At 35.0% G+C, this 9,114-nt stretch overlaps 1 long non-coding RNA gene across 1 annotated transcript; it reads right to left on the reverse strand.

Moving 5' to 3' along the window:
• Positions 1 to 7,340: 7,340 nt before the first annotated feature.
• LOC144423065 (uncharacterized) lies at positions 7,341 to 8,863 on the reverse strand. The gene is made up of 3 exons (XR_013475562.1): positions 8,708 to 8,863; positions 7,743 to 7,929; positions 7,341 to 7,565 (listed from the first exon to the last, which is right to left on the reverse strand). It is a non-coding gene; the product is annotated as an uncharacterized LOC144423065 (long non-coding RNA).
• Positions 8,864 to 9,114: the final 251 nt, after the last annotated feature.

Here is a 9,114-nt window from a genome sequence, read left to right on the forward strand (position 1 = left end):
CCCTGGTGTATGCAATGTAATGTGTACTTACACATGCAAAATTGAAATCAGGACTGAGGCGATTTTTGTTATTCTATTTTATGAAATTCATGTGCGAAAACGCACTTTCGCATTTATCCCCGAAAGATGTTAATGATGGTTCAAAAGAGTTTGGCAGGAAATTCTACTCTTATTATATTAATCGATCTGTATTTAACCGCATTAGAGTCACTACCATCCTGCTTTATTGCTATTTCAGGTTTTTGAGTCGTTAATTTATGTCTACAAAACATCGTTTCCCAAACGACTTAGTATACGTGAAAATATTAAATTGCAAAGTGGTATCGACCCCTAGTACAGTACAGGGTGGTTTATCAACATTATCGGCTTCGGGGGCCCAAAAATTATTTTTTGCATTGTTGGCAGGCCACAATAGTGCCACGAATATCTAAACAGTGTATAATACAAATCAAATACCTCTATTGCGCAAACACATTTTTCATTATATGTCATTTATTAAGCTAAAACAAGCAAAAATCCACTAAAACGTACAAAAGTCTTTCTATAGATCTACATTTAGTGTAAAAACATTTCATACCGGAGAAAGTGCTTCCGCAATGGTGAGTGCTTTCAAACATCGATTCTGAATCTCTTTAGCAAACAAGATTTACTCCCAATATAGCCATTGGTGCTCATTTATTAAAAATTCGTTAAGCTAAGTATAAAGAGCTCTAATTTTAGACGCGAAGTCTCTATATCTCTTTTTTCCCCCTTACCCCTTCTCCTCTTGCGTGGAAAATGCAAGGGTGGGATATGTTGAAGAAGGAGCAGTGGGGAAGAAAAAAGAAGGGAATTGACGGTAAGAGGTAAGGATGGAAGCGGGAAGGAGAGCGTTTCGGGGTGGGCGAGTGACGGGAGGAGGTAGAGATGCAAGTGGAAAGGAGAAAGTGTTGGGGTGGGAGTGTGACAGACGGAGGTAAGAATACAAGGGAAGATTGAGGTGGGGGGCAGAATAGAGAGGGAATGAGTGTGAAGAAAAAGTGGGGTGTAAGACTGCGGAAGAATTTTAAAAAAATTTTAAAGGTTACCTTTCTTTATTTCTTCAAAAAATTTGATCTAAAAATCTATATTAACAAATAACTCAAAAATGAACAGAAAGGCTTGGTCAAGAATGGTCGACGACTGTCCTTGTTTTTTTTTTTGGCTACCAGATTTTCAGTGTCAGGTGAAATAACAAAGAACTCAAAGGTGTTGGTTTTCAACTTCGGTTAAAATAAAGGTCTACTGATAACATAAGCTATGCTCAAATATGTGGACACAAAAAGCAAAACGATTTTTTTTTTCATCATCAATTTCCTGAAAATCTTGCGCGTTAACTTACCTGTAGGTCTGTCGGAGTACCGGTATGGTGACTATCCCAGCTTATCCTGTAGCAATGTTACAAACGCGCATTTTCGGGACAAAATATGTACCACATATGCAAAACACATGCACTATATGTAAGCTGTGGTAAATTCACTTATGGAAAAAACACGGTTGGTCATCTTTTAACCCGCGGGTCAGAGGTTTGTCATCTCTTTTCTAATATATAATTTAAGTTGCTCAATTTATCCAGGATTAAACTTTTCGTTCTGATTGCACACTGAATTATCAGTAAGAGACATTATTGACTGCTCCGCACTAATAGGATTTTTAAAGCATGCCTACAAAGATTAATTCCCCAACGTTCCATCGGTTCTAACTGTTACTATGATTTGAAAATACATAGGTTACTTGACTCACAGTTGATGGGTTCTTGTAGGTAATAAACGGTTCTATCACCTAACTATGAAGTGGAGTGATGTCGTGTGATCCAATGTGCGAGTAACACCAGAAATACTCTAAATGTCCGATCCCAAATAGTTCATCCAACATTTGTTGCTTTGACTTTATTGCATTATCGCAGTAGCAATGAACATCGATGAGTCAATTTATTTCAGTAATTACACACAATTTAATCCCATTTATATTACTCCAAATATTGACTGAATAAATAACAACAAACATGAAAATATAACTTACAAAATAGCAAATCCCAAGAGCTAAGCGACGGCGGTGCGCTCACTAAAACCACGATAAGAAGACAGCTGCGTGCGAGAGATTTCACAGATGCCAGATTATGGGTCAGAAATTACAGTCAAGTTGGCTCAATAGAATATATATTTGGGACTCCCCATGTATAAACGATGGGAATAAATGGAATTAATTATTATTATCAAATTTTGGATATTAATCACTTCAATTAACCAAATATGGATGTACTACGCTTATAAAATTGAACGATTATCGCAAGGCTGGCATGAATGCGATAAATAGATATTACGAAACACTTTTCTGGAACATAATCTAGTGCCCATAATTGAAATGAGGAAACATTTCTTACAGTTCTTTTGACCACGAACCGGAAGACATACAACGTCGTCGATAAGTTGCATTCGAAACGGTAAAGCGAAATCCTGAATATTAAATCACCGTTGTATATCAGAAAAAATATTGATATATAGAGCTAGTAACATCCACAGAATTTAAATAGTAAAATAGTTGGGTTAACTAACTTCTAGTACACATGATGGAAGAAGACTTGAAATCTGAAATAGGTCATCATCATAAATACCAAGCCAGAACTCACGAACCGACTTTGAATGTCGCCATGGCTATAAATATATGAACAACCATCTATGTAATCCGAACGGTATTGACAATAATAACTGGTATTTCTTATGATTATTTCGTAAAAATATTTTACAACGATTTCAGATTCCTCTTTGTTTCAATTATGATTTTTTTTTCTTTTTCGAAATTTGTCGAAATACTGAGTTTATTTAGATTCAGTTGTTGGTTACATTGTTAAGCCACGTTGAGGTACATTTGACTGAATATATTAGGTAAATTACGCAATAAAATAGTGCGAACATTCATATTTCATTGATATTTAACAATAATTCCATCTGATATCCATATAAATGTTCGGTATGGGTTATGATTACTTAACAACGGTTATCAAGTGTACAAATGTAATATTAGTAACATAAAAAGAGAGCAGAATATATTAGAAAAAATCACATAACTATTACTTGTTTTTGTTTTATTTAAAACATATCAGACACAATTCATAACCGACGATACAGAAGTATAGAATCCAGGCTGTTTATTTCCACATCCCCATCCCCAACTGACTATTCCAACTTGCATCCAGTGTCTTGAATGCTGAATTCCAAACTGTATTGGATGATTGGTGTATACAGAAATAAATTAGGTGGTCACGAATTGTAAATATAAATTATTATGCTGACTTTTGTTGTGAACATGTCGCCAATCGATCTCAATGTTGTAGTGACCAGTGAAGGTTAAATCCAGTAGGAGGCAATGTTTGGTCTGTCAAGGAAGATATATCTAATCGTATATTTGAGCTTTGCTCTCTTGTTATATATACAAAAACTGAATTGAAAAAAATATATCAATACCCGTAAAAAAGAAAACACTGGAAAATATAAAGTTACTGTCATATTACAGCTTTTTATATAACATAGTGCTTTAATTAATATTGCACAGACCCGTTTCACAAGTGGTCCTCCACTATCTCCTTCGCAGGCATCAACGTTTTTGGATTTATCAGCACTTTTAGCGCAAGTCATCCTTATCACTCTTGTCATTTTTCTGGATTAAATAATTGTAATTACTAATAATTAATCACGCGGTAGATGCATCTGTTATAAAACCAGTCATGTATACGAGTTCTTGAGCCCTCGGCTAATAGCGAGAATGCTACCAATGAGAGGGTGATTATAGCTAACAAGTGATTATAAAAAGAATGATTATAAATGTTGGAAGAAAACCTAAAAAATAAAGAAAGTCCGTTATATCATCAACAGATCGGTTATTCGTGTTGCATTTCGTTGATTGGAAAGATTTTGAGGCGTAAGTTAGGTTTCTACCAACGACTAACAACTACATGTCTATCAAAGATTTCCTATATATAAAATTGACAAATTTTTTTTATTTTTTATTGTTGGACACGTAGTGGACATAACGATCGTTTTAATATTATGTTGGTCTTGTTGTTGTTGTTCTTTGACACTTTTTGGACATCTAGTGGAAAATCTAAAAAAAAAACGCTTTTCTCTTTCATTACTGGACCGATTGCTTCGAAATTTTTACTGGTTAAAGATGAAATTTTTTTCCAGAAGGCTATTACTTTTATTTATTTCAAATATTTCTGTTAGCTCTGTGAGATTTTTTTTTGTTTGTCAGGACGTCACCGAACGTTCTGCGGACGCATAGCCGACACTCCTTTTCTTTTTGATCACGTGCCATCGAACGTCGATGGTTCGTAACGAAGTCCTACGGTACTTTGCTACGATTTTTTCCTTACGCTGATCGACGGTACGGTAAACCGTACTGTACTGCGAACAGACGTGTCCATATATTTGGGCGTAGCTCTCTTGTTATGTATTATAGGCACTTCGCAATGAATGCATATGCATATAAATAATGAATGCACAAATATGATTTCAAAAATATTATGCACCGCATTAGGGTTCCTTGTGTACAGTTACAAGTGGTTACCATGGAGGCAACTCACGTCACAGAAGATAATTTTGGTTGGAAGATAAGTACTAGTATCGTAATGCTGAGTGAAAATACTTTGGTCGCATTCAGAAGTATGGGTAACATACAGATTGGTAGCACATTATTCACTCAATTGAAAAATGTAAGAACTAAATAGGCTATGTTAAAGTACCGTATTGAGATAGGACTGTAGGGTGTGTATAACCGTAAATATATACTACTATTAGATGTCTAACTCCGCTCGCCGTATAATAAACAAACAAAGGCGATGTTGCACCTCCAAGTGGCGGGCGTCACGGTTGGTTTTGTTCAGACTAGATGACGACGACGCTTCTGCATCACAGCTCGAAAACTAGCCCTGTTCATTGATGACTGATCGAAATATTTGCTGAAGGACGAAGAGATTCGATAAAAATGAACAAATAATTGCAAAAATGAAGACACAGTCTGTCTTGCAAATGACCAGGATGATGTGACAACTTCCTTGTCGAAAGAACGCAAGGCATCAAAAATGCGATGCATTGCTAAAGATGTCAGTCAGATGTAGGTAAAGTGGTGACGAAAATGAATACTTTGCACTTTATATAAAAAAAAAAAAAAAACGCTTAGTACCACAGCATTTTGGTCTCACTCCATCTCAAGTATTGTAGCTTTCACAGAAGTTCTTTCTCCACTTGACCTATAATCAGGGCTGCCAGCCACAACGTCCTTATTTTTAGAATTTATCCTTATTTTGAAGGTCTTTGTTTTAGAAAATGTTTTTGTCCTTATTCCTAAGAAACATCTATATTTTGACGTGTGTCTTTATTTTTAACCTAATAAATGAAAAAACCAGTGAATTAAACTTTGAATTTAGTTTAGATCTGGAACTTCATAAGAGATAAAATGAGTAAACGTAAAAAATTTGCTGTAATGATTATGAGAAAGAATTCAACGTCGTCGAACGGAACGAAGGGCCAGTGATTTGCGCACTGCAGCTGTTGTGAATGTGACAACAATCTGGAATGCATAGGTAGAGCAGCAATTTCTGTTAATAATGCAACCCATAAACACAAGGCTCTGCTCAAGAAATTAATCAAACCAATCTATAAATAACTTTTCTAAGAGTCAATGATTATACAAAGGCTTGCAACACATGCAAGCAGCTGAAATTTATTTCCATCATCACATCATTGAACATCCGACACTTGATATAAAAGAAAAATATTTTCAAATCATTCATGAGCGAATACCTATTGAACAATGTAACTGAATGTCAAGATGTAACAACACTACTTGAGAAAGTATTCAAAAAATCTGAGCAAATGTATACGCAAAGTACTGCAGCCAAAATAATAACAACAATATGGACAATAGGACTCATGGAATACGAAAACAACTGAAGAAGCACAGTAGCTAGAACGAAGATTAAGATGTATGTGATTACAGTCATGTTTCCGTACTCCTGAAGTATGCGTACCAAGAAATGAGTACACCGGAACGTAATATGTGTACCACGTTAGGGTCAGGCCAAAATGGTATTCCTTTTTCCTTATTTTAGTTCCATTACAAGTTCAGGGACTAACCAAGTGAGTTTTGTAGTATTTGTACTGTAGCAAGTACATAAGGATAGTTACTGTGTATTTTAATATTTTCACCACTTATTGTTAGTAGTGCATGTTATATGCCTGAAACAAGGTCGTTGTCCCAATTCATTTCCTTTATGATGTATTTCTCTCACTCAGTGTAGCTTGTCTTTGCCGTTCTTTGTTAGTTAGAAATTTGGTTTCATCACATATACTTGGTTTAAGGTTTCAAGTGTAATTCGTTATTTGGATCAATTCGATTGTGCAACTTTACAATATAACAATTGGCATTCAATACATTGTGTGCTTTTTGACCTCTGAAGGAGTCAAGAATGGAGTTACACTCTGTTAACGTGTGTTCAATAACACGGGAGTGTGGACACGCAGATAGGGTCGAATCTTTGTTGCCCTATAGTACCTAAACGTATGGCCTAATCTGGTACACATACTATGTTTCGTTGTCTGTCATCTTGGTACACGTATGTCTGGAGTGCACAAGTTTTTTTCTCAATAATCCATAGAAACACAAATTAATATTTTAATTACTAATGTGAATAAACACTGAATATCGAGTTATATTAATAGTGATATTGATGTTTTTTAAAGCTTTGGGAGTGGTTCTTAGCTGGAGTAAAAAGGCAATTTAGTTTCTATCACGTGGACTTTGCTACATAATTCTTTTTCTTTGCTGCTTTTCAATCAACTGGAGCACCGATATATTCCCAGCCCCGCGACCTGCAAAATATGCATCTCTTAAACTGAAAATCTTTTGGCGATTCATCCAATATTTAGGGTGAGGCCCTAAGAGCATAGCTGAAGATTTTGAGGGGGGGGGGGTCTGAAATCTTTAATTGACAAGTTCGACCAAAACACCTATCAGGTCTGATCGCAAATGTTAGTTTATAATAGTCCCGATGGTCTAACTCTAAAAAGTGTTTCAAGCCACGAAAAATTTATATGTATGATATAGTAAAACACTTTAGAAGACTTTTATCTCACACTTAAAGGGGGGCCTGACAGATGTTTGGTCTGATATGGTATATCACATGTTAAGTACCAGTATTTGGAGCCCTTCATGAGCTGGAAAAGCAATGAAATGTTGTGGTTTTTCAAATATGACTACAGAATGTGTTGCATGTAGCTGTATAGTATTTATTTTGTTATAAAATCCTTGAGCTAATCACCTGTTGTAGACTTCCAGTGTGTAAAATAATTTATGAAATTTTAGCTGATTCACTGCAGTCTTTTGTCTCCAGATGTTTCAGAGAGCAGTAGTAGATTTCCGTTTTTGAGGGGAAGCCATGTCATTAGTGCTGTTGCATATGTCAATAAAAGTATTTTCCAGTTTGCAAAACTTGGCATTGCTTCAAATTCAGACATCTTCGAAATCCTAGCAACAGATGCAGGAAGAACCTACAAAGAAAATTTCCCCGGTTCATCTGTTATTATTAATGACCTGAATACTGTTGGTAATTTTAGAAATATTAATCTTGATCCAAGTATTTAAATCCAAGTATTTTATTGCTTAAAAGATAGATCTAATAGGAAAATACAAATGATTTAATACCAAAACAATTCTTTGTGCTATACCTGTGCTTAATATTTAACAGACATTTTTATCAAGCTATTGAGTTAAACATGTTGGTCTGTTAGTTTACATGGCTGTTTCAAATGTTTTTTTTAGACATATCTTAATAAATTCCCTCTAGATATGTTTCCATGCCAAAACCCCATCTGGTGACAACAAATCATTCTTCAAAAGTGAGTTTCGAGACGTCTGCAAAAATTTATATTTTAGTTATGATATTTTAAAATTTATTGCCCACAACGATTGAACCTTGTCTATCATCTAAGCATGTATGTGTTTATATATAAGTATAACAGCCACTTTGACAAAGTATTATTTGAAAAAAATGTAAATACCCCACAAAACAAATTGGAATTAATAAAATGTAACGGTTCCAGGAGAAATATTAATGCATTCAATAAATGTGGTGGATTTTGCAGTAGCAAAAAAGTTATTGCTATTGATCACAAATCAATAATTTAAAAACACTCGACAAAATAATTCAAAACTTTTTGGCACATCTAAAATTATAAATATATATATATGTTGAAGCCATGTTTAGATAACGGCAATAATAGGTATCTAATTTATGTGAAAAAGGTTATTAGTACCAGCCTGAAATCAAGCAAAATGGATTATCATGGCAAACGCAAAACACCTCTTATGTTGTATATGCAGCTGGTGACTTCGTATACAATGACAGAATGAGTCTGGGAATAAATTATCAAGATCAGTAGAACTCCATCATAAAACACTGATTAATTGAAGTTACAATATGTGTGTTTAATTTATGTTTTTCATACAAACGTCACAATTTCAATCACCCATCAATCAATTTATATTCTTGCTTACTGCTTTGATCACACAGCATAAATCCTCACACTGCAACTTTTTTATGATCCGAATATACACATATCTCTTATCAAAATTTACATTTCTTGATAAATCATTACTGTGTCGGGTATCTATAGGAACATTTACAACTTACTCTTTTTTATGCTGAACAATCGTAGCACAAAGGGGCTCTCTACTAGACTACATCTACTCATGGGAGCTTTAAAGTGAATTTAAAATCGTACTGTCAATGTGCTTTCGAGTGCTGAACCGGTCCTAGGGTCTTCCCACTCAATTGATTGTTTCTCTATTTTGTTTTGTAATCTGCATTCTAACAGTTCTATACAACTAACTTGAATATTTTTAAGTCACTCACTTAATCTTGACGCGAGACAGCGCCGTCAGAACACAGAAAAACGCAGGAAGTCGCACGATGATTTTCGAAGCAATAATAATCTGTCAGCGCCAAGTCAAGCGTGTCGGCGAATTCTACATCGGGAGAAATTTCCGGAGTTACACGGGATTAGTATAACTACTGACTGACCTATTGGACTACCCTCG

Source organism: Styela clava, chromosome 5, assembly GCF_964204865.1.
Source record: "Styela clava chromosome 5, kaStyClav1.hap1.2, whole genome shotgun sequence".
In the NCBI taxonomy this organism is placed as follows: Eukaryota; Metazoa; Chordata; class Ascidiacea; order Stolidobranchia; family Styelidae; genus Styela; species Styela clava.